Raw genomic sequence first — 26,175 nt, forward strand, 5'->3', positions numbered from 1 at the left:
AACAAAAGACTGGATGTGCGTAACACAGGGGCTATGCTCGGTTACTGCTCGGTCCCTGCTGGCTACTGGGCTTGATGTGTTAGTACCCGGTCACTACAAAGTGCTGCTGCAGCATGTTGCGTTTTCCTGCTGTGCACTGACTCCTTTAGCAGAGTATCTGCATAGGCTAGATGAGGCTGTATAATTGGATTATAATTTACAGAGTCTAACAGGATTTGGTTTAAGCATACAAAGAAAAATTAGCTTTTTAGTACAACTCAAGCAAATTGTAATAAGCGAGTCACTGGCAATAGTCCTTGTGCTCTAGAGAAGTCTTATCTCTACTAAGAGCGTACGTTAAACTAATTACAAGCTCCTAGAAGTTAATATTAACTCAATTAGACTGAAATCACCATTATGCTATATTTTGGAAAGTCATTAAATAAGGAAGTTTGTGAAGTTTGCACTTACATTCAGTTGCGTCAATTCTCTTACGATCCATTTTGTTTGCATCTTTATCTTTCTTCGAGTCCTTGGTGCTTACTGTTAAAGAGAGCAGTCATGCCTGTAGTGAAAACATGGTCTAAGCTGTTAAAAGGACTGAAAAAACCCCCACCCAATTTTTCCTCAATACTTCCAACAGCTTTTTGGTTTTGTATGGGTCTTTGAATGCCATTTTCCCTGTATGTTTGGCGTTTTTTTATTTGGCGGATTATATGTGACCTTCGTGAGCAGGCATGTTGCATTTTGTGGTCTTAAGTAATCATGTCAGTGTCTTTACCAAGACAGGAAGAAGTTGGCCCAAAATTGTCAGTATCGGTGCCTCAGTGAGCATTTTTATGAAATAATTCTTTTTTCCTCAATAACCTAACCTTTTATTTGAGTTCAAAATCCTACATGAAGAATGATGTGATTTTGATATGTTACCACTTATGAAAAGTTCTTCTCCCTACCAAAAAAAATAGTAAAAGAAACTTTTAGTTTCTTAATTAAAAGAAAGTTAATAATTGTGCATATCCTCCTAGCAAGGTAAGATATCCACTTGCCAGAGAAAAACATCTTGCTTGTCAGTCACCGCATTGTTTTTCCCAACATCCATTCTGGTTTTGGACACTTGTATGTCCAACGCAAAGATCGTTCATTATTTGGTAGCTTTCTTGAACAGAATAACATCTTTTAGTGAATTTTCAAGTGCAATATCCTATTTGATTGGTACGCATAGCACACAGGGTATTTTGTTATAGTTAGCAGTGCAAAATAACATTCTTTTTGTAAAATTTGACTGTGGAGACAGGGAACTACAAAGGTTTCAAACGCCATTCACAGACTTCACACCAACACGTAGCCTAGAGCTGTTGACTAATAGGAACAGTTTAGCTGCGAGAGCCTGAGGTACGGATGTCATTGCTGATGTGGAGGGCTTTTGCTCGCTTAATCCTTAGCACATCTCCCAAAAAATTGTTATGAGAACTTGTGATTTTTGTTTCACTTCAGCAGAAAAATTTGATCTGAGTCATGAATTTAAAAGCATTTTGATTCGGAAGTATCAGTTAGCCCCTTTCTGAAAAGAAGATGCTAAATTAGCCCCTTTCTGAAAAGAAGATGCTAGAAAAAACATATTTTTTTAAAGTTTAGTTTAAATAGGTACATTCAAAAGGAAGCCTTAGACTCTGGCTGATAGTGCAGTGGAGTCTCTGTGAGGCTTCTGTTACGGCCTAATAGATATGGTAAGAAAGATATAATACAAAGCAAAAACAGTTGACAATAGATAGCAGGAATCTCAGGTAGCACTAGCTAGCTTATCACCTCTGCAATCAGTGGTACAGAATTAGTTTGCAGTAGCAAAATTATTTTTATTTTGTAATTGTGGGAATAAAATCTAATGAAGCTCCTGAAAGAAAAATGTTTTAGCATTTTGTTGTTGGTTTTGGTTTCCTCCCCTTCCATTTTGGGTCAACCAATTCAGACAGAAGAGCAGATGCTGTTCTGGTATAAGTATTGCATAATCCTGCATGTGCATGTAGGTGGGAGTGATTTTTTTACTTTTTTTTTTTTTTTTTTTTTTTTTTTTTTTAAAAAAAAGCCACCACTTTTGACTGTTGTGTGCTTGCATGTCAATGATTTGATTTTGTTGCTTTGACATTATGTTGATTTGCCTAAATTAAACCTCAGGATCATAAAGAACGTAGTAGCTGCAAAGAGATGCTCCCTTCTCTTTTTCTCTTCTTAATTTTGAACATAAAAAAAAATAGTCCTGGAAGTTAAAACTCAAAGCTTTTAATTATGGTATGAAGAAGTCAGAAAGAAGGAACAAGTAAAAGAACAAGGGATCTCTTGTGCCTCTTTCTTTCATCCCAAACCTTGTCTATAAAACTGAAGACACTACTTGCAGTATTGCCAAGTTATCCTACTTCAAAGGGCTCCTCAGGCCTTGTAGTATTAGTTCCCTAGAAACCTCAGCTGTGTATGATTTATTTTTTATTATTATTTTTTATGCTGGCTTCATTCAGTTACTGAAGAACTTTCCTATTTATACAGTACATGTTAGATAAAGAAACTATATGCTTACATGAGGCATACCTCCCATCCTGCTACAACATGATTACTTTTTTTTTTCCTTAAGCACTGCTCAAGCAGAACTTCCAAAGCAGTCAGTGTCTTCTTCTTCTAATGACTTGTTAGAAACTGCATCTGACTCCATAACGCCCATCCTCAGCCTGCCCTTTCAGAACTGTCTGCGGCAGGACGTGGTTTTGTTGGTTCTTCGTTTCAAAAGGAAATGTCTCCTCTTAATCTCTTGGCGAGGCCCACTGCAGCACAGCACCTGGAGTAGAGGTTTGTCTCATGATATGGGCTGGCTGGTGGAAGAAAGGGAACCTGGGTGAAGGGAGAATATGTACGTGTCTTGCAAAAGTAGCTGTAACCTATTTTTGTCAGGGTCCAATCTTTTTCCTACTGTCAGAAGGATGTAAGCCCGCATAAACGAGGCCTGCACAGATTCTGACGTAGATACATTGCCTGCAACGTGGCTCCTAGAACTTTTGTCGCTTGCTCCAAAATGTGCTGAGTTTCATGACACTGAGTAAATCGGCTGCATTCAATGCTCCTGGTTCAGGCAGAGCCCCTCTTTAGGCGGGAGGGCAGGATGGCGGCTGCGCGTCGCTGCCCTTGCCTCCCCGGTGGCTGTGGGGTCACCCCTGGGGCACCCCAGGAAGCGCGGCCTTGCCGCTCAGCAGCGAAGCCGGCCACAACACGGCCTGGCACAAGGGGTAATGGCAGCTCTGGTGACGCAGGGGATGGAGCTGATGAGCGGTGTCTCGTCCTCAGGCCAGTTGCTGCCTTTCCCTTGCTGACTGGACCTTTGGTGCTTCAAATACGGGCCCCTCCGCGTGGGGCATGACAGGAGGGGCTCCCGTGACCCCCGCTGCCGGCGGCGGGGTGAACAGTTTCTTGGCCTCCTCAGGCAGTCTGTTCAGCTTTACAGCTTTCTGGCACCGCTCAAAGGTACTGCGTGGTGGGGGTGTCTCCTTCTGGGCTGAGACTTCGCTCAGGAAATAGCTGAGCTAATTTTAGAAGTAAAAACAGCTGGAGGAGGCCCACTGCAAATGCAGTCCGGGTATCTCCCATCTGATCAGCGATGAAATCCGATTGATGGTGAAGCTCTTTCTTAGCGGCATGTTTGTTAATCGTGAAGGGGGTGGGGAGAAAATCAGCACAAGATCTTTTATGAGGCAGACATAAGTGAACAGAAGCTTTTTAAAATTGAACTTGTGGGAACTGGTAGGTTCATGCAATCCATCACAGGGATGGAGAGGCCAGACGACAGCTTTCCGAGTACGTGTTGGCATAAAATCAGATGGAGAGAAGAGAAACTATGGTACTTTTTGCCTGACGTGACCTGAGGAAAAATACTGGCTGTTGTGCAGCTCTTGCATGCTTATCTCAGGCATATCATGTTCTGCAGTGATTAAAATACAGCTTCTGGTGACAGCAGGAACCCACATGCCCTTCTGAGTTGTGTGCAAACTGCGACAGTTGTTCCTTCAGCCCAGGTCATGTTTCAGCATATGTTTTAGCAACAGCTTTTTATTGCATTTGAGTTCCCTATATGTTGCTCTGAATGAAAACACAGGAAATAAAAAAAATCTTGCAGCAATATTCTGTTTCTAAGGGTGAAGGCAACCCGTTGTTGGGGTCTGTGGATGTTGTATGCATTCATGGTGTGCCATGAAGTCAGGGAAGGCAAAAATGAAATTACTGATGTTTTTGAATCTTTCATCTAAACTCTTCCACTGCTTTAAGTTGTGTTGCAGCATGAACAGCTGCAGGAGAATGCCTTTTGTACTGTAAGTAGAACAAGTGTTGTTTCCATAGCAGGGCTACCATTGAGGGCTCCTCTCTTCATCTGCTGGCTGCAAGAGCCTGGGGGATGAAGGTGGTGCTAAAGAGGGTGTACAAGCTGCTTCACTTGTGTTCAGTCATGTGTCTCATCTGTTTACAGGTGTCTGCTCCCAAATAGATCTTTACTGCATTCCAGTTCACCCGGGTGGGGGAGTTTCTGCACGTATTGAGGATTTTGTCTCATTTGAGTCGTACCTAACAATTTCTAGGCTTGAAATTGTTGCTGGGATGCAGGCACGAGAAGAAGGCTTTAACCTGAATAGAGTAGGCTTGAAACAAAAAGGTTTGAGCCTGGCTTTAAACACAACTTTTTGGCTGCATGTTGTAGCCCAAGTTACAAGGTGCTATGCTATCCAGAACTGAACATACATTTCTTCTCCGGTTACATGTGAAACAACCAGTTTTCTCTTATTTTCCTTAAGATGATGTTTTCTGGTCTTCCTTGTAATCAGCTTCAGAAAAAGGGTGGGTTTTCTCTGTACGAAATATCTGCCGTAAACCTGATGCTGTTCCAGAACATTTTGTTACAACTGATTGTGCCTCCAATGTCATCTTTGGGAAGACTTCTGTATCTCTCTAGTCTGGACCAAAATGAGCACTGAGCTATTCCTTGTATGACCAAAGTTCTCGAAACACAACTGATAACAGCAGTAACAGGCATGTAATGTACGACTTGCTATAACTTTCTGCTGTGGAGGGTTTTAACAAGCTCTTGCCACAAACTTCAGTGGGAACAAATGCATCTGTGCTGAAAGGTTTTGACAAATCCTACCCAGACAGGTTTTTGAGAACTGTAGGACCTTTTTGAGGATGTATGTAAAGACCCAGCATGAGGCACGGGAGTGAGACCCCTAAGGCAAGGAAATTGTCCCACTGTTCATGTTCTTAAAAGTAGTTTGGCGCTCAAGTCACTTCTGAGCCAAAAACAATCAGACATTAGACCTCAGCAAACTTGTGAATGTCAGAATTATTTTGGGGAATTGGGATCCTTCATCATAACCGCATATTTTGCCAAGATATGATGTGTGGCCTCAATTCAAAGAAAATGTAATTTACCCAAATTATTATTCCCTTGCTATGCATAAACTTCAAAGAAAAACAGTTTCTGAATTGTTTGTATGATGCTATAAATATATTTTTTTAATTGCATACTGAGAAAAGAATAGCATTTCATGAGTCATACGTATTGTGGGGTCTGCAAAAAAGGCTTTCAAGGCCTGATGTGTTCCCACAATGTGCAAAAGCTTTAAGGTTCAACAGTCTTGTCTCTTCCAGCAACAAATTAAAGACAGATTCTCAAAATACTTTGACGTGAATAGCTGAACCTACTTCAAGAAACACCTTAGTAACTAAGTGGCTATCAGGTTTAAGCAGAGGAAAGGACCAATATACAAAGTCTCACTACAGGTCAGATGGAGAAAAATCTTCTTTCAGAAGTTTCTTTTGTTTGCTTGGTGTCAGAGGCAATGTGTTTAGTGAATGCTTTAACAGGCAAGTGCCAGGATTGGTTTTGGTGGTGTTTTTTTTGTTTTTGGTTTGGTTTTTTTTTATTATTATTTACTTGAAATGAAGTGTGCTTTAAAAGAAGTGGCACTTGGCCATAATTTGTTGCAAGTGGTGCAAATCCTGTTCTGTAACACCTCTCTAATCCTGTTGAAGTCCATGACAACAAAGAGAAGAATTTGACCTTCATTATTATAATGTAAAACTTTGAGCCAAATAGCAAGATAAAATGTCTCTACAGATTTTGGTCAAAAGTTTTAATATTTCTTTTGTATGAGAACTACTGAAAGTGGAAATTTCTATTAGACTTTTTTATCTTTTGTAAAATGACAAAACCAGAACCTGAAAAGACAGCACTTTTCCAGGTGTGCAATTCCTTGCCTACCTAAATATCTTCTTCAGATAAGTACCTTTCTGGTTAACCTGAAACAGCACTCAATCCTTCCAGTGCTGCAGGCATTTTGCTGTCGTGTGCAAGTACTAAAAGATGTGAAGTTCAGTGCATGCATCGAGGCCTTTAACCAGGTCTTACTTAGCTTGAAGGTTAGTGGCAGTATTGAACAACGGCTGAAATAACAAACCACACTCTATGGTCTGACGGAGTTTTACCTTCAATATCTGTCTGACAGGAGAGAGAAGCAGTCAGAGCTGCAGCAAGGACTGGATCGCCAAGGGCTGCTGGAAGTGATTGACTCAAGATTCTTTGAAGAAATTCACTGCATCTGCAGGTATTCTGTCCAGAAACAGCTATCCGTTTTGCAGTGGCTCTGAGGAAAGCATATGATACACCGAGCCACACTGAATGACCTTCTGACTGACCGCATCTATTCTGTAACATTGTCAATGAGCCCAGTAAATCCATATGGGAATCATTTCCATTTGTGTGCAAAAGCAAATATAACTGACCTTGTAATACATTGCTGCAGCCTGTCACATCTATGAACTTTGCATCCACAGAGACTGTGTTCAGATTGCCTCACATGCTTTGCCCAAACTCAGAAGGCTGAAATAAAACTCTTAACTTCTTTTCACCCTTTTGAGGATGAGGTTCTCTTGAAAAGCTTGAGTTTGTTGGTTTGTCCCCTACTTTGGAGCAGAAGTCTCTTCTCCCTGCTATGCCTCCATTTTCTGCTTTGCTGACATGTAATAATCTCTCACTCCTTACAATTTGGAGACGAGAGAATGATGCTGTATTACTGTGGAGTATTACTTAAATTGGGGTTTGATCAGATTTTTGTGGGATGGGGTGAAAGGACTGTAAAACTAGTAACTGATTTTATAGGATACATTCAATAAGGAAATAGAGGATTTAGGATTTCTAGATGAGAGTGCTGAGATAAGGGGTTGTGCTACCAGTCTAGTAACTATTAAAACATGGTGAACACTGTGTGAGAATAGCTCACTGCAAATGATAGTAACTGCAGTTTTTTCAGGTAGCAAATTATATACTGCTCCAAGGACACTTTGATTTATATGAAAATAGAATTTTTATAAATCCTGCATGTGGTTGGAGCTAAGAAACATCTGCATTGATTCAGTTATTGTAGAGTTTTCCTATTGAGTTGTCATATTGTGCTGGGGGGTGTGAGTGGTGTGTTGGGGACAGCACAGGGTTCAGGGGTTTGCAGGCAGCAGCCAGCCCCCAGTGCTCCGCTGGCACCTGCCATGTCCAGAGGCCACAGCTCCGCACCCTCTCCCTCTCTGCTCACCTCTTCATAGCATTTACAGGTTTTGTAGAGATTTCTGAAGTATCTGCCTGTTATGTTCTTTTTCCCGTCTCTCAGTACAATTTTGCTCTATGTGCTTGATAAATGTCAAATGAACTTTAGGGAGATACTTGGCTGCAGGGGCAATTTGCTTTTAGTGTTGGTGGTTTTTTGTTTAACTCTACTGTCAGTTCCATGGAGCAGCAAGATTACTCAAGAATGGACGTCTCCAGTGTTCAGCTTGTTTACAAACAGTAAGTGACTGCTTGCTTGGTATCCCACCTAACACACAGATGTCAATGTTTATAAGGGGTTTCAATATGTCATGGCGTACTAATAGCATTTCCATGCAAGGGATTATGATTTTCCACCATTAAGAAATCAAAAGCTTTTTATTGTTGTAGGGTAGAAGACATTAGCAGCAACTAAAAACAATGCTAGAACAAGTAAAAAAAGGTTGACTTTGTATATCTTTCATAGGCATTCACCCAAACCAAACCATTTCAGGTTCAGCCTGAAAAAAACAGGTTACAATAGCTGAAAGCAGACATAGAGGCGCTACTGAAGGACAAGATGAAGTAATGAGTAAGTTGGTTTTCTGTATCTCCTTCCCTAAGAGACCGACTCAGCTCTTTGGGAACCACTGTAAAAATTTAAATTAACCTCGGTAGGATGTAAGAATAAATGTTAGCGTGTCTTGAGAAACACCAACCTGATCCCCATGTAATCAGCCTCCACTGTACTTTCCCTAGCTAGTGTCCCAATGTATTCAGCGTGAATTTTGCTTCAATAAGAATGATTAGGCAGGGGGAGCTGGATCTCCTGACCACACCACTGGTCTGTGAGGCTGGGGCTTGGCTCTGTTTGGTTTGTTAGGAGAGCAGATGTCCACGGCTTTGCAAACTTCTGTGTTTTCAGTCTTGCTACCAAAATTCTTCCCAGTAGTCACAGCTGGACAGACATACCTTACAGCTGTTAAGGTAATCAGCTTGACCCAATCAAATGAGTCTTGGAATTTTTTAGGAGTTTCTTTTTGCCCTAACTGTCACTGAGACCGTCTTCAGGATCTCGCTGTTGCAGCAGTTGGGCACATTTCTCCTAACACCACATGCAGCCTGTCCCCAGCCCACAGTCTTAACTTGAAGAAATCTGTGCAGAAAGCGCTCCCTGCTTCTTCTCAGTATTTCTTCCAGTGGGTGTTAGCACTCACTATTGAAAACACACATCTCATTTCTGGTTTAAATGTACCTAACTTATGTTTCTTGTTCGTCTTTCCTAGTACACAGGCCAGCCTCTCCCTCAGTGGGCTGCTTTTGGCCTCTTCAGCCATGGGCAACTGGTAACTTGCATTCTTATTCTGTTCTGCACAAATCTAAGGATTTGGTGAAAACCTGCAAGGGGTTAATGTTTGTCCTGTGCCCTGTCTGTGCAGAACAATCTTCTGTCATCCGTAAAGGGAAAACAAGGATTTTATTTATTTACCTATTAAATTCATGCGACTGTTACACAAATCTAAACTACATACAGTGATGGGACATACTGAAATCTTGAATTACTAAGTGTAAAATTAGATGTTAAATGACCAACAGTTTCTCAATGCTATCTTCTAAATACATCTGAAGGATTAGCAATGATCTCCTCACTAAAGTTCTCTTCTACATTGTAGAATATTTATTAACTTGTTTATTGGAGATTATTGGTCAGTGGTTATTTGAAGACAGGGCTGCTGCCAGGCACTAGCTTTAGCGCTTTTGAAATTATGACTTTAGAAATGGAAGCTCTGGGTTCTCTTAATGATTAATAACCAAAACCCATATATACTGTGGTGGATAAAACAGGGGCTGTTTGTTTTTTCACAGAAACCAACATAAATGTCATGAGTTTGTACAAAATTCAATTTTTTGTTTCTCTAGATAGTCAGATAACATACCAGCTGTTGATAAAGAAAGTAGGAAAAAAAACCTCTATAGTTTTCAGATCTTGTATGATTTACATTAAATCAATGTGAGAGTTAATCCTGTAGCACAACAGAAAAGATTTTGTAACACAATCCTTACTCAGACAAAATGTTGTTTCTGACCAGACTTTGTGTGATGAGATCAAACAGACTCTCCACTGGTTGAGGTATTTTTATTTCTTGCCTGGAGGAGAAGCGGGAGAAGGAGGAGGAGAAGCAAAGGAGAACTAAGACAAGAATTTATCAGTATGTTTAAATAGATCAGTCATAGAAATCATGTGGATCAGATACATCTGGTCCTGGTCTTTTAGTCTGAAGATCAGGATAAAAAAAAAATAAAAAAAAAATCAGCGGGGCCAGAAAAGAGCAAAGGGAAAGGAAGCCAAATCCATTGTCAGCAAGTGTGTTTCCAAAGATAGAATAGTTTAATTGTCTTCCCTTGTTAGGACTGTTTTCTAGGATTTAAAAATAGCTGTGGACACTTTTTAATCAAGACTTGCAAAACATGACATGGCAGTGACCTGTGACCATCCTGCAGGTCTCTGCTGCCCGGGTGGGCACCACCTCCTGAGTCTCCCTCGATGCCTCCTGGACAGCTGGGAGCCCGCCATTCCGCCTGGCATACAAGTGAATGTCAGTTGTTGGGCCATGCCCTTTCCCTTCGGACAGCCACCCCCAGTGAAAAGCAGAGAGGTGGATTTATCTCGCCTGCTTTTAGATGCGTAGGAACTGTTGCTGAGCCGCCTGCTTCACACGGCGTTGAGTGCAGTGAAATAGGTTCCTCCGCTCTGCTGTTTGCCCACTCTATTTTAAACATCTTTCTATTTAAAGCAGAGTAAACAACTTCAAAATGTCTTTTTCTCTTCAGTAATCGTAAAAGAAAGCTAGGCAGTGAGTCCAAACATAGAATTTTTTATTTAGAAGTATGAAGTTGGGCACAACCCCCTCCCACTCAGAAGAGGCTGTTGATGGAGCCTCCTCTCTGCTTATTCTATTCATTAGAGCCCAGGTAGGAATGTTAATTTTGCAGCACTTAGACAAGGTCCAAAAGTGTCCCCTTACATCCCCTGGGGACCCACTGGAGGAGCTGCTGTAGTGGCAGGTAAATCAAATTCTCCCCCCGCCAAGCACTTCTTGGAGGTCCCCCATCAGTGGGGACGGAAAGCAAGAGGGCAAACTGGCATCTACTCCCTTTACCTCCTCTCCCTCCTCATGTCTAATATAAGGAAAATTACCACAATATATCGACCTTACTTTATTAAAATATTTCCAACAGGTGTTTACCCAGCTCTCAGATTTAGACCACACTGGTCTAAAAGGCATGTGTCCTGTCCTCAGCTGCTTGGTGGGTAAAGAGGGATTTGGGGGAGAAAACAGCACAGTGATTCACAAGCATTTTTAGGAGTTGCTAGCTGATCCAAAAGAATTCTGCCTACCCCTTTAAATTATTGTATTTGCATATGTGGTTATTTTCCAGCACTCCTCCTATTTATACTACCCTTAAACTTTTTCCAAAAATTAAATGGACTGTTGTTACTCCAGCTGTTTAAAAATAAAGAAATAATGTCTTGCTACACTCACTGGCTTATTTATTTAATTGGGCCAGATCTTAACTGAATGTATGTCTGTATCACTTCACTAATTTCAGTGAGAAAGAACTCATTAGAACTGGTAACTGAACCAGGACTATGCTGATTAAAAGCAGTTGATGACCAAAGAACAGTAGAAATGTCATATGTGTTTATAATTCCCTCTGGAGTAAGAAAATTGAGAAAACTTCTGGAGGGAGGAAAATATTGCATTATCTCTGCATATTGTATTGTCTTCAAAAATGACTGAAGCAGGAATGAGTCACTGTGGAAAGCAGAGAATGTAATGTAATAGCCATGAAAGGTCTGAAAACTGGATGATTATGGTGACTACTATAAATAGGTTTCCATAAGCTAAATGGGGGATTTCAGTGAAATATCCAGGTGCTGACTTGGGCATGCCATTAAATGTGTTGGGAGGTGGAGTTGCCTGAGTGTGAGCTAGTGGAATGATTAAGAGTAAGTCGCAACAAGTATTACAGTATGTTCCTTATTTTGGTTGCCATCACCCCTCCAGCACCTCTCTCCTCTCTCACGTTGCCTTGTTTGTAACTTCCCTGGGCACTGCAGGGTCACAGTAAATGCCTGCAACTGTTGTACCTTGATGCTTGATTAAAAGAGAATGGAGTGGGGTGGAGGGAGAGTAATCTGTGCAGGCAGAGGCATGCTTTTATAATCTGGTAAAATATTCTCAAGAAGATAAAAAGTAATCCCTATGAAACAAACTCTGTTCCTGAGTGGTGAACAGCTTATTGGACTCCAGACTGGTTCTTCTCAAAGATGAGCCAGTCATGGAGCTCATCAGTCATTTCTAATAATATTAAGGCAACCAGACTCAGGGAAAGTAACAGCTATAGATATTTCTTCTTTTGCTTGGCATTGCAGTTAAACTTCTTTTTTTTAGTTCTTTTTTTATTTTCCCTGTCAAATATTGTTGTACTTGTAATCACCCTTTTTTTTGTATAATCATTATGAAAACTGTCTTCACTAAGTTCTTCAGCATCTTTATCTTGTCGGTCTCACTAGACCCGTTCAATTACAAGTTCTCTAATCTTACCCTGTGGCTTTGTGCCAATAGCGCTGATGTTGGGTAACATTTCCCGTCAGCCCTGGTCTTTCTAGCTCTGACTTGCAGTGAGAGGGACACTCACAAACACCGATGAGGAAAAAAAATAGTGTCCCAGTCACATCAGTATTAGTTACTGCACAAAAAACTTTATGGGACTGTAAAGTTTTGTTTCTTTCCTCTCCCTTGGCTTGAAAAGTTTGGGTATTTCTTGTTCTTTATTGTTCCATACTATTTATAACCTCCCGCTACCCAGGTCGCTCTCACTGTAGCTCCCCTGCTAGTTTAGAAGAATGTTATTGTCGTCTTTCTGTCTAAAATTACTCCAGTGCGCTTTATCTTCTGTTTCCTCTTATTCTTCTTCCTCAGATCATTGTTCTTGATGTCATTTCTAAAATGAGTGTATTGATTTCCTGTTTCTCTCCCTGCCTTTTGTTTATTAAGGTGATAAGTGTTTTAAGATAAAGTCTGTCGTTTATTACAGATATTGGATCTCTCTCTGATCTTGCAGGAAAATTGCTACTCCACTCGTGATTCAGCTCTTAAATTTGTAATAACTCTAGAAGAGCCACCGAACACCTCTGTTGTTTCTTTCGTTACTTCATTTCCAGGTGGCTGCTAGTGAAGGACTACTTGTTTTCCAGGAAGAGCGATACGATAGTTTGCATTTGCATCTCTGAAACTACCTCCCACTGTCTGTCAGGCAAACTGCTTCTAAAAAGATGCTGCTGTGACTAAAGAAATGAAGTTGTTAATCTTCCTTCGTTTTCTTTAGCTCATAAACTGGATGTGTGCAAAGCTTAGAGGTTTCAGGGCCATAAATATGCCGCTTCTTGACTGTTCAAGCTTCAGAGTTAAATGATCCAAAGCCAAAAGTCAACTGCAGCTCATGAGCTGCTGCTGCTGCTTTGGGTTTAAAAGCTGTAAGCTTATGAAACCAAAGTTCTGTTTTCCTACCTAGAACTCTAAGCCAGCCTAGGTTTCTTCAACCTGGTAAACCGTTAAACGTTTTAGTTTAAAAGTGAGTGTGTTATCTGATAGTTTGGCACTTTTGCTTGCTTAGAGACAAGTCTTGGTTGGTACAAAGTTGTTAATTTCTGCTGCTGGGGGAATGCCCTGCCTTGAGGCACAGTGCCCTCACTGCCGTGATAAACCTTGTCCACACATCGCCACTCGTGGCTGTCAGCTCCTGCTGACGGGCTGCAGTTAGATTGCTCTGGAGAAAGGCAGCCGAGGCTCAGGAAGGGAAAAGGGGCATGTGAGCAACCAAAGCTTGAATGAATCTGGGGAGACAGGGAGGAAAGGAACCGTGGAAAAGAAAACTGTGTGAAGGGCATGGACCCACAAGAGTGGGAAAATGTGGACACTGCTCCCTGCTTGTTTGCTCAGAAACATCAGGAGGATGGTACCCCAAAGGATTCTGCTGGCGGCAGAGGCTGGGATGCCCGGACCCTGTCCCCGAAGGGCAGTGCAGGCAGTGCTGGGCTTTGGTGCAGCTATGGCACTGCCATAGAATGTGATGGAAATAATCAAAACAAAAGATAACCCAGCCGACGTGTTGGAACATGGCTGAATGCCATTGACTTAAGTGGAATTTCACTCTGGCAGAAGTTTACTCCAGTCATGGTCTATATTCAGAAAGGTAAACGTGAATGTATGCTTATATCCTGAATGTAAGTTAATTGAGTTAGATAAGACAGGACAAAGTAAATATTAGTAATTCTATAGACCAGGATGCCAGCTGATCTTGTGATTTGACAAATCACTTCTCAATATTTGCTGTGCTAAAAGGAAAACTTATGTATTTCTTTGTAATGTTTGTGAATGGATGCATATATTTGCATTTGCACTTTCCTGCTGCAGCGCCGTAAATGAGATAAATAGTGATTAATGTAGCCTGCTAACGATGCGAACACTGTGAGAGACATGCCAACTGCGCCCACAGAAGCCCAGCGATGGACTGAGCGGGAGGAAGATGCGTTATGTGTACAGTATGTAAAAGGATCTGCGGGGAGCTAAGGATGTTTATGCAGCCATAAAGGGAACGGGTGTGAGTGTGACTCCAAAGAAAAGCCACCATCCTGTTTATTGAAGGAAGTCACTTGATTTTCATGGAATGAGTTGTCCTTGTGCTTGCATCTCTGGACAAGAGAAATAGGGAACAGTAAAAATAGCTGCAGTATCAAAACTTCTTCCTGAAGGCTGCTTTGCATGGGGGGTGGTTGAAAGGCTCCACTCGGGCAGGGAGTGGTAGTCATGCAGGCAGCTCCCGGGTGGGAGCCCTGCTTTATCTCGACGCAGTAGAGTATTTCCATCTGCTTGGCTGGAGCAGAAACCCTCTCTGTTTCTGACAGGGCTGGTGTTGACACTAGAACTACAATTTTCCATTGTTGTTTTGACCCTCGGATAACTTTTATGGACAAAAGCTTACTGGCTGCGTGTTTTGCATTTAATGTAACTGACGTTCTGCCACGTTGGCTTTTCTGCTGCATTTTCATTAGCAGGCAGAAACTGTAAGACAGCGGCTGTATGTAGATGACTTCAGTCGTTTCTGGTTCGGCCTTGCCGAGTGGCACTACAGGGTGATGTCCTGTCCACTGCAGATGTCACCTGTAGAGTTAAGTTTGCATCTCGGTGATTCCCAGATCCAAATCAGACTGAAACCTTGGGGTTTGTGTCTCTTTCAGGCCAGTGAAAGTCATCTCAGGCTCCCAAGAGTCAAAGAACATTTTTTCCATCTTGTATATAATGACAAACAATAAATATTCTATTAGGCTCTACCCGGGCTGTAGCAACAGTGGCGCGGAGGCTGTGAGGCACATATGCAGCTTTGCAAATGGTTTTATTCATGATGCTCAAGATGGAATAAAGCCATGTTCCCTCTGGGCCATGGGACCCTGGAGTGGAAGCTTGTGGGGGGTGGGCGTGGGCACTGGTTGGCTCTTGTGATGGGGAGCCGTTGTAGCGCAAGCAACTGGGAGCCCCATTGGGACAAAGGGGCTATGGGGAGTGCAAGCTCCAGCTGGGGGGTCAGTGGTGGTGGGAAGGAGCTGCAGCTGCCCGGTCACCCCTCTCGAAGGAGGAGGAGCATGTTTGGGCAATGATTTTGCAGAAGGAAAATTTGCAGGTTTAAGTTAGATTAGCCATAGAGTATTTTAAAAAAAATAAATTAAGGGAAAAAAGCCCAAACAACCAAACCCTCACATTTTTTTTAGTTTTAGGCATGTACTGCTATTCACATATGGTGAGCCTGATAGCATTTTTTGCTAGATGACGGCAATAAAAATATCTTTAAAAACAAAACACATACCTTTATATATGCTACAAAGCTATTTAAACTGTATTTGCAAAATGTAACCCCTGACTGAACTTTGAAATTGTCTGCTTCTAGAAATACAAGCCAATGCCTTTTTATAGCAGCATACTGACGAGGATAATTTATGTATTTCACAGTATAGAAAACTCTGGAGGCAGTGCTATTTTTAGCTGTGTAACCTTTAAGCATATTCATCTATATACTAGTAAATTAGTTTTTAACAGGTGAATGACTTAATATAGCAAAGCAGATGAATTACAGATGTGTATAATGCCTGTCCAAATTGCTTTTTTTTCCTGGCTCTAAATTATTCATCTGGGATCACCAGAAGCCAGCTATGGGGATTATTGATAAAAGTGAGTTAAGAATAGATTAGAACATTTCTCTTGTGAAGTATAATGTTTCTCTGACTGCGTTATTTTCCATCGTCCATTAAGTGCTACAAGCCAGACTTTCTAAACCCAATTTTAAACTATCCATGTTCTATTTAAATTATATTATTATGAATGCCTGAGTTCCTTGTTTATAGGTTGAGGGATGTTCTTTTAAAAGAAACAACGTTATTGTAAGCAAGAACACAAACATTTCAGCATTCTGCTTTGGGTTAGATTTTTGGGGAGAAGTAAAACCGTTCTCCTAAGGACTTGCCAGCTGTCTGAACTGGGTGGCTGAACTGTGTGATGCCCGTTAATTTCAGTCAGTGGTGCAAGTGCAGTCAGTATTCTCCTGTGAGTATCAAAGTTTTTGACCAGCTGTGGGTTTGTATAGGTTTTTTTGTTCTTTGTCTCTCTCCCCCCTACACACACTATTGCTTGTTATTTTTAATAAATCCAGATTCCTGAGAAGATTAAAAAAGTCTTTGGCCTGTACCAAAAGATGAAGGGATGGAATTACATATGGGGAATCCATTTGAAACACGATAGTGAAAAAAGCATCATTCGTTCTAAAGTATAAAAGAAATCAGGTTTTCATCTACAAGATGTGCAAGAAAACTATGAAAAATAAAGGAAGACTGTCCACTAGTGTAATAAATGTCAAGTAACTCTGTCCCTCTGAAGGTCATAAGGACTTTTTTTCTACTGTAGTGTGGTGAGATTGAATGCTTTGTTGCATTTGAGATTCATTTGGGCTCCCACCTGCCATACAGAGGTTATAGCTGAAATAAAGAAAACAGGCCAGAAAGGCTGGGGGTGTGGGAGTAACAAATGATTCACTGATGAGGAAACAAAAAGGTATAGAAACACAGAGTTGTCCAAAATCCTGAGGTTTCTTATGGGACAGAATTGGGGTATTTGAGTCCTTGGTCACCTCTCTCACCTATGTTGTGGTGGATAGCTGTAAGGAAGGAGTGGTAAAAAACATAACATTGAATAATTCTGGTGTTCTGTACCACAAGTGTGGAGAAAGGACAGCAGGCAACAACAAGGTAGGCACTACGGGTTCAAGACTCAGCTCTAAACTCTGACCTTGTCTTGTGTCATCAGCATAAACTTTCTTGGTCATTTTTCCCTAGTGTGTAATGAACATAATTCTTTTCCTTATGTGTATTGTCATAATTATTTAATTTATTTGCACAAATGCTTTTCTTCAGTCTTCAGATGAACACTTGCTGTTGTGTACCACATTTCCATCTGACTTTGAAGCGTAAGATAACTGTAAAACAAACGGCAGTTCAGCAGCTGTGCTGGTAACACAAAAGAAACCGTTGTCCTAAACATCTTTCCTGGCAACCTCCCTGCTTCTGGTCTTTCTCCAGCTCCAGATTTCTGAGCTATTGGATGTGGTTGGTAACTTGATAATGTGAGTAAGGAAAGTTTGTCTTTAGAGGATTGGAGGCTATCTGAGGTAGAGGTTGCCTATATGAAGATAGAGTATTTAAATTATCCAGCCTTCTTATTGTCACCTCTCCTGTTTATGAATTTGTGTGTAACTGGGGGAACTGGAAATACTGTAATGGTGTGAACCGTGGTGGTGCCTACCAATGAGATGCCATTGCCATGTCGTGATTTCAACGGCCTTCTCCTAGAAAAGGAGGTTTGGTAAGAAATAGCAAATGGGCTCTCTCTGGGAAATGGAAGCGGAGTGACACAATAACCTAACATACAGAATGTTTACAGAGGCCATGCAATAAATTGTCAGCATTAACACAGCATAGTCACAGAAACAGAGGAGAGCAGGAAACAAGATAGCTCCAGCGTGGCTTAAAACTGATGCTGTCTCTCAGAAGACATTTTTTCCCCATTTGTTAATGTGCTAACTTATGATGTGTAACACATCATCAGATTTGCAGGTTTTTAAGATTACTGTTGTTATTCCACCAAGTCTCACTGCTTCTTACATTCCCTTGTTATTCTTCATGTTTCAGCCCAAGGTATGTCTTGATGGCCAGGATGAAATGCTTTAGCTATTGAGCATTGGTCACAGTGGCAGCCCAGGCAATGCACCTGCTTCTTTTCTGCCTTTTCTGCTTTCCTGCCCTACCTCTTCTTTCCTCTGCCCTTTCCTCAGCTCGCTCTTGGCTATGCAGTCCTGCCCCATCCTCAAACTGCCTCTAAACCATAACTGAGCTAATTAATCTTTCTAATGTAATATAAAATATATTAAACTTTTTATATGGACCATTTTCTGCCATTTCAGTGAGTGAAAGAGCCTGACAGGTGCCAGAGCAGGTCCTGGGCAGGCTGGCTGGGTGCAGGGGGATGGCTCCCATAGTGGTCTGTGCAGGGGGATTTCTCAGCAATGTCACGAGAGTCAAGTCTTACTGGCATCGCATCTGTTTGCACTTGTTCTGCTGACAGACCATAGAGGAATGTAGGTCTGTACAGTAACACTTGGCCCAAACGCTCCGGTTTGGGGAAAATGACTGGTTGAGGGTGTACGTGCCCCTGTGAGAGCAGCCAGGTTGGGGAGCAAGCCCCGAGCGGCACTGTGGCAAAGCCTTCCCTGATTCACCTTGGCACTCCTGCTTCCTTCCTCCCCGTATGAAAAGTTTTGTCTTCCTGAACTTTGCATTGTGTTTCCCTGAAATGTTTCGGTCTCCCTCATGGAAATTATGCAAATGTCAGTTGTGCGCATGTTAAAAAAAAAAAAATCTGACAATGGCACAAAAAGTACAGGACTAAAATAGATTTTGCTAAAAAAAAAATAATCATCATACTGTGTGATAACAGGACACCTAATTTCCTCTGTTACATATCTAAATTATTAGGGGATAATTCTGTTTACCAGTCTGCGAAAGTCTCATTCAAAAAATGAACTATAAATTCTAAGGAAGTGGGTGCACAAATTTCATGACCAAAATGAAGTAAGAAAAAAAAAAAAAAAAAAAAAAACAACTCTAGAAGCAATCTTATTTGCTTCCCCGCATCTTTAACAACTGAGAGTCGTATTCACGTTTCAAAACAAGCTGACCTTCTAGCAGGGGCCAGGCACGAAGCTTTTTGTTAAAGGTGAACGGTTTGGAAAACTCTGAGTATGTGTGAAAGGGGAAACAGTGGAAACTATTCTGCACTTGGAGCGCGCTCGGGTGCTGGAAAGCAGCTATGTGAAAGCAGCAGCTGCCGGCCGGCTCCGTTTTCTGCCTGTGTGACCAGTCTCGGCTGTTTGGCCTCCTGCGTGCGGGTGGTTACAATCGCTGCAGTTAGCATATAGGTGTTAGCGTTTTCATTGCTTAGCACTTCACAGCCAGCAGCAAGTGAAGCAGCTGCTGCGCCAGCCCTGCCCCTGAGTGGAACTGCCCTGCCAAGAGGGGAGGCTGCAGTGGGTGTGAAGAAGGAAACCGGGATGGAGATAATGCGTATGCAATGCAAAGATTTAGGTGCAGAGAAGCATTTGCTGTGCAGACTTTTCTCTGCAGATCTCTTCTTGCTTCGCCCTTCCAGCTGCTTGCGATGCCACCGGTGCCAGCATGGTCCCTGCTGGGGGCAGCTGCAGCAGCTGGGGCTCTCGGTGTGGAGCTGCTAGAGGCCACCCTGCCCTGTCAAGTGCAGGGGTCCCTTGGTGATGGGGCCTGATGGACAAGGACAAGGTCTGTCTTTGGTGGCTGATGCTCCAAAACTTCCAGAAAGGAACCACTAAGACCTTAGGTCTAGCAAAGCACATCAGCAATGTCCCTGAAGTCAATGTAGCTTCTCTAGTGTTTTGCTGATGGCTTAAGGTCCTAAACTGTGACAGGAACCATCCACAAAAAAACACCTATTTTGATGTAAATACATGTATTACAAGTTGCTGTGTCTATCCTTCAGCTTTCCATCAGATTTTAAGCTCATCTAAGAAGTCCTGAGGTGTAAGAGGCAGGTATAAACGCCCCAAACTCGAGTGTCATTTCTCTGACAGAGGAAGTTAATAATGTTAGTCTTTGAGGGAACTATAGCAAGAAACATAAATAGGAGCAGAACACTGTGTTCCTTGTCCGGTGTCTTGCACTAATCCTGACACGTGAGCAATCTACCAACACAAATAATGTTATCAGATCAAAATCTCCAGCCAATAATAAATCACTCCTGACATTAGCAAGGCTCTCGCTGTACAGCAATGTGACCTCCAGTCGGGAAGAGACTTCATGTTTTGTCAGAGATGCTTGCATTTAGTAAAGATGCTGCATTTAGTAAAGAGCAAGTTGCAACAGTATTTGGGAGATGTGCAGCACCAGTTGGAAAAACCACCAGAGATGTGAGAAGGTGCAAATTTATACGGAATATGTATTGATGAGGCTGTCTTCCAGCTACCCAGAACAGCTGCAGAGGCCAGTAAGTGTTTACAAAACACAGCAGAAGTGGGTGGACAGCAGATGCTCTGTGGCATACGAGTTATAGCACAGAACCAGACATTGATTGCAAATGGTTCAGTGCTGTGTTACGTTGGCAAAGGTAAACCTCTCCATAGAAACATGCATAATACTTGAAAAACTGCTCATAGGCAGGTAATGAAACCTGCTTTCGAAGTTACTGGCACTTCCATTTAAAGAAAAAAAAAAGACTCCTGTAAAAACTATTTGAGAATAATGCTTGGTGTAGAAACCCCAGTATAATATATGAGACTGTAATTTGTCCCCTTTGAAATTAACTGGATGCAGAAGAGCAAAGTTCAATATTCTTTTATTTATAGACATCTCGGTGGTGGTGGTAGGTGTTCTGTTGCAACTGAGTGCCTACATACTATCAGCACCCATCAGTAAATTTCAGACAGATCCCAAACCAGGAACTCTAGGGATCTTCTATTCCCTCCATTGCATTTTCCAAGCCTTTGTAATCCCAAATCATAGACTACAGCAGGACTCACAATGGATGGACAAAGCATTAGCAAGAATACCAAGACAGACTGTTTCTGTGAGAAAAATAAGAAGTATTTGGTTCAAAATTACTGGCTAGGGTTAAACACTTCTGAAGTCAATAGTAAGAATCTATTGACCTTACTGCAAAATTAATTATTCCAAGAGAGCCGGCACAAACTTTCGGAGCTACTTAGCTAGAACTAGCAGGCTATCTCAAAACCAGAGACAAAATACCACATTAAATGCATACCATTTAGTAAGCCAAAAAAGAAGGGCGTACAGCACACCAGGAGAGAGAGCATGCAAGATAAAGTAACTTCCATTTTATGCCATGAAATTGCATCTGACAACACAATGTATCTATTTGTAATTAGTGTAAATGAACCTGAATCATACAGGGAAGTAAGCAAGAAGGGTTCCGCACTGTTAGGTGTACGGCTGATGTCAGGGGACAGTCCCTGTAGTTTCTGCACTGTACAGAGAGGGGGAAGGAAGGGGAGGTTGCATGAAAGCAGCACCAAGCAGCCAGGATTTCCTCCCCGAGAACTTCTGCTGTGTGTCCCAGAGCATTGTGCGTTACAGAAATAGATGTTGCATCAGTGTGTAAAAGGTACATGTACACCTGTGACAAAAGAATATTGCATCAGTGCATAAATGGTACATGTATGTCTGTGACAAAAGAACATCGTCAAAAGAAATTGTTTGTAAAATTTTGCTTCCTGAGTGTATGCATCAAGACATGGTCTCTAAATCTAGAATTCAAGTACTGCTTTGATTTCCAAAGACACTCCAAATGCATACTGTTGTCCTAGTTTGGAAAAGGCTGCAGCCAGCTTGTCCTCTCATCTCTGTGCAGATCGTTCACAGGTAGGTGACACACAAAATCTGCATGGAACTGGTATTTTTTGGTGCCCTTCTGCATTCTCTAGTTTCTGTACTGCTTTGCCGTCGCACAGTACGTCTATAAACATAACCCGCAGTCACCTTTTGTACTTTCTCATTTTCTCCCCAAACAAGAATGGTCTGGTCTGGACTTTGCAGTAATCTCTGATGTACCAGCAGTGGATCTCCAGCTGCAGGAGAGGAGCCACAGCCTCTGCCAGTGGTCCCAGCTTGCTGGTGGGAGGCGGCATGGGGCTCTCTCTGCCTTGTATTTGAAGGCAAAAGTACAAAACCTTGCACAGGTCAAAGGGACTCTGTTATTCGCTTAACACAGGCAGAAATGTTCTGTGGCTGCAGGGTGCTGTGAGAGCCAGGGTACACAAACGAAAACCTGTGTTTCCCTACAGCAGGGGATGGCTAGCAATGGACATGTCTTCCTAACTTCCCATGCAGTGGCTTGCAACACTGTGTGGCTCACAGGCATGAATTCTTTCAGGTGCCATCAAACTCTTCTTTCACTTCGCACTTTATCCATGAGCCAGTTCCTCCATGGAGCCCACCCACCCCCGCTGTGGAGCCCAGCAGCAAAGAGCGAACTGGCCTTGGAGACCTTCACTTCACAGTGCTTTGCTGAGCTTATCTCAGAGGTTTGCATGGGATACTGGCAGCTTCTCTGAAAGAATAATCAAAAGTCCTAAAAGTGTTTAAGGAAAATATGACAAGAATTTAAGTCTTCTGTTAGAAAAGTTGTTTGTATCATTCCTCAGAAAATTTATTTATAAATAATGTTGTCTTACGTTAAATTCATGTGCACCCAGTCCTACTCCATCCTCTTTCTGGTTCTTGAAATGTTTAGACAGAAAATACAAATATATCTTATTATGCTTACTTATTGTCTGCCTCTTCCATTTACAAAGATGCAAGAAGTTTTAGAGCTAAACTACAGTGCTTGTTTAAAAATGTGCAATTTCAGGAACTCTTGCGCAAAATGTCTGAGTTCTGCTTGCACTTTATTTTTTTCTTTCTCTGCGTTTTTCTTCTCAATGTCATCCATGCAGAGGAGAGCTTTTTGTTTGAATAAAAAGTGATGTAAACCCAACACATTTAGGCCAGTTGCATCCATGTGCTCCTAAATCCACGTGGATGCAGACCTGAGGTCTGGACAGTATGCTTCAGGAAAAAACTGCCTTTACCTGGGACTGACTTGGCATCTGTAAAGCTCCCTGCCTGACTCCGCAGGTTGTCACTGGAAGCCAGAGTAATGGGCTGCTAAATGTGATTAGTGCTATTTGCACCCAGCTTGTGGTAACAAGAAGAAAAAAACAAACAACCCCAACAGCAACAAAAAAACCCAAGCCAAAGCAAACCAAAAGCCCTAAAGCCACCCCAACCCCCCTGAAAATCTTTACCACCAATTGCATTTAGGGCTACACAACAGAAGCCTTCATTTGCGAGACCCCACGCGGCTGCACTGAACGGGGGACGAGTTGCTGCAGCGTGAAGCATGAGACGCTGGTGCCTGGCGAGGGACGTCACATCCCTGGAGATATGATGAGTGTAGCAGCCTGTCTTATTTCTGCCCTAATTGTGAAATTGCTTCTTTGCCCTCATGGAGGCAATTCTTACTCTTGCAGCAGTCTGTGCTAGTCCTCTGGTGCTTGGCACGCGGCTTTGCTGTCCCCGCTGTGGCTGGCAGGGGCTGGGACACGGTTGTACCCTGGGGACGGTAACAAAACCCAGGGGCTCCTTCACCCCCTGTGCTCACGCACGTGGTAGATGTTAAACAACAACGCAGTGCCTGTTTCTGGATTTGCACGTACCTCCACGCTCATATATCACCTCCCCTGTCTGTCTGCAGGTTTTTCAATGATGTGCCTTTATTTTGGCAGTTTTGTTTGATTCTCTCAGTCTGAAGCATGAGTTTAGGCTCATACATCAAAAGAGAATCCCACCCCTGTCTGTGGGGTTGTGTCCGTAAATGGTATGTAGATTTATAAGCTGGGTAAACAGTTGCTATTTTAAGAAGCTGCTGCTGAAAGTCTGGCTCTAACCTTCTGCAACTAGGACTAAATAATCATTTTTAAGTGTTCCACAGTGGCAAGAGTCTGTCACCTTCCAGCAGCAACAGGAGCTCCAAGCAAAGGCAATGACATCGTGCCATTTTATGGCAGCCCTAAACACTCAGAATAATAATTATTAAAAAGTGAAGACCTTTAAAATATTAAGAAAGAAAATTTGGTTTGGGGAAGGATGGGGGGGGGTATTAGCCTTGTAGTCTTTTGTGCTTTTGGAAGTTGTATTTCAGCCTTTGCTCTGCAACCACAAATGTTATAAACATGTTTTAAGAAGAAAATTGGATTTGTCATGTTAAACCACATCTCCAAGAACTGAGGGTTCTCATAAAAGCAAAAAAGATCCACCGCTCGAGCACAAAGTGCTTTTAATCTGCACCTGGTTCTAAGTCTTAAACTCTCACTTTCCACTTCCCCTTGCCCAAACCTTGTCAAATAATCTTACTGCAGTGTATTACTAAATACACAATTAATTAACATACCATGACAGTTTTGTGCTCTGGTAGCAGCAAGAGGTTATTTCCCCACTAATCTACTTTTACCACTCTGCTCAGGAAGCTGTGTCACAGGGACGCGTAAGTGCCACCGCGCTGACATCCGAGGCTGTGCACGATGACATCGCCGAATGAATCAAAAGGGAAGGGCAAACTTCAATATGTATATCCTGGTGTGCAGCAGTGACTGATATGGAAAAATATTAAGACACGGCATGAGTAAGGTATGTGGGAGCACTGGGTGTACGTGGGGCTTCACTAAAGGAAAGCCTCGCACCACCCGACAGTTGTTTGAATAAATCTTAAATCTACAGAGTGAGAAAAAAAAGGCTGCACCTCGGCTTTCTGGGCTGGCTTAGGTGACCAGCAAACCCAACAAGCAGAGAGCATGGAGTTTCTGCTCTTAAACTGATCCCTTTGGTGCTGTGCGGAAGGATGTGCGTGCAGGGAAGGCGCCTTGCGGTAGCGCAGGTGGGATGGTGGGCAGCAGGTGTGCCTGCGCTCCGGCTGGCTGGAAGCGTGGGAATGGGCACGGGCATGGCAGTGTAAATGCTGCCTTCGTGCTCAAAGCGTCATCGGCTGCAGGGTTGTTACCAGCCCTGTCGCGGCTCGCAGCACAAGGGGTTATCAAAGCCCACTCTGTGGGTCAGGCTGTGGGTGCTGTGCAAGCAGCTCCCTTGAGAACTATGCATGTAGGTTTAATACCGCGATGCTATCAAGTATCTGAGAGCTCTGAGTCACTTCCTAACCTTTCTCTCTATCACTGAAGCAGTTGGAAGTGATGAACAGTTTTGCCAACCAAGCCCTGCCTTGCCACATGCTCTCGTCCCAACCCAAGAGCCTGATACTTGCGACACAGGCGTGGAAAGGGATGTAGGCAGCTGCTTTCTGCTCCAGAAATGCCGGAGCTGGCATCCCACTGAGGGTGAGAACGTGTGGGTGAGAGGATAGGATTGCAACACCCTAAATATAGATGGGAAGTCCCCAGCTACGCTGCTGTGGGACTGCATTCCAGTCTCTGACAACAGCATATGATTTTCAGACCAAATTTTTGCAGCATAATGCTGGTTTTACCTCTCTCTCAAAGTTTTACCTCTCTCCCAAGTGCCTTGTGCTATGCTGCCTGAGCCCTGCGTGTGCTATCAGCTTTGGCACAACGTAGAAACACATCCCTGACATAAAGCTAGGCAAGTACTTTCATGTTGTAGTGTACGTGCTTGTCTGTGATGTTAAATAAGTTTGTCCCAGCTCTTGCAGTGGGTGTGCAGAAAGGTAACTTTTAATCACACAGATTTTTACCATTTGCAAAAGACTGCGGTTTTGCCCCCTCCTTAGCTGCACAATTCAGCAACTGGCAGCACCAGCAGCATGTGCTACAGGAGTGTGCTGGGGGGCATGTAAAATATGCATCTCCTAAGTCCTAACTACCACCTCAGCAAAAGCCCTGAGAAGCTTTTCAGCTTTGCTTAAGTCATTCCCCTTCCTAGATCTGTGCATTGGCTGAGCCCCCTAACTTTTAAGGGTGTTCTGCACAACAGCCTGAATTGCTGCTCATGGCCTTACTCAGCACAGTGAAGGGGCAAACACAAGCTGACTCCTCTCCTTTCATGCTCTGGCTGCAAACCACTGCTTGGAGAGTTCTCACAAGCAGACCCATCAGCTCTAATAATCACTCAGCCCAATTTTGTTTAGGTTTCTTTTTGATCTAGCCAGCCATCTATTAAAACTGTTGATACTTTCGACCTCTGGATGATCCAGACTGTGATTACAGAGTGTGCGAGGACGTGCTCCCGCTTGTTTGTTTGAGATTTGCCTCCTGGCAGATGCTGTTGGGTGCCAGACTCTTCCCGTATGGCGTGAAGCAAAGAGGGCTCGTTTGGGGCTGGTTTTTTAATGTCCCTGCCCTGTTTGAAAAATTATAAACAGGTCCCTCTGCCA

General features: G+C 42.7%; 1 protein-coding gene across 2 annotated transcripts in view; it reads left to right on the plus strand.

Annotated features, from left to right (window-relative positions):
• The first annotated feature begins 612 nt into the window (after positions 1-612).
• The window catches only part of RGS4 (regulator of G protein signaling 4), a 205,050-nt gene continuing 179,487 nt past the window's right edge, over positions 613-26,175 (plus strand). For both annotated transcript variants that reach the window (XM_080406987.1, XM_080406985.1), the window contains exon 1: positions 613-24,461. The gene's annotated coding sequence lies outside the window, so the exon portion shown is untranslated. The remainder of the gene's footprint in view (positions 24,462-26,175) is intronic.

Source organism: Falco punctatus (genome assembly GCF_963210335.1).
Source record: "Falco punctatus genome assembly, chromosome: 11".
Lineage (NCBI taxonomy): Eukaryota > Metazoa > Chordata > Aves > Falconiformes > Falconidae > Falco > Falco punctatus.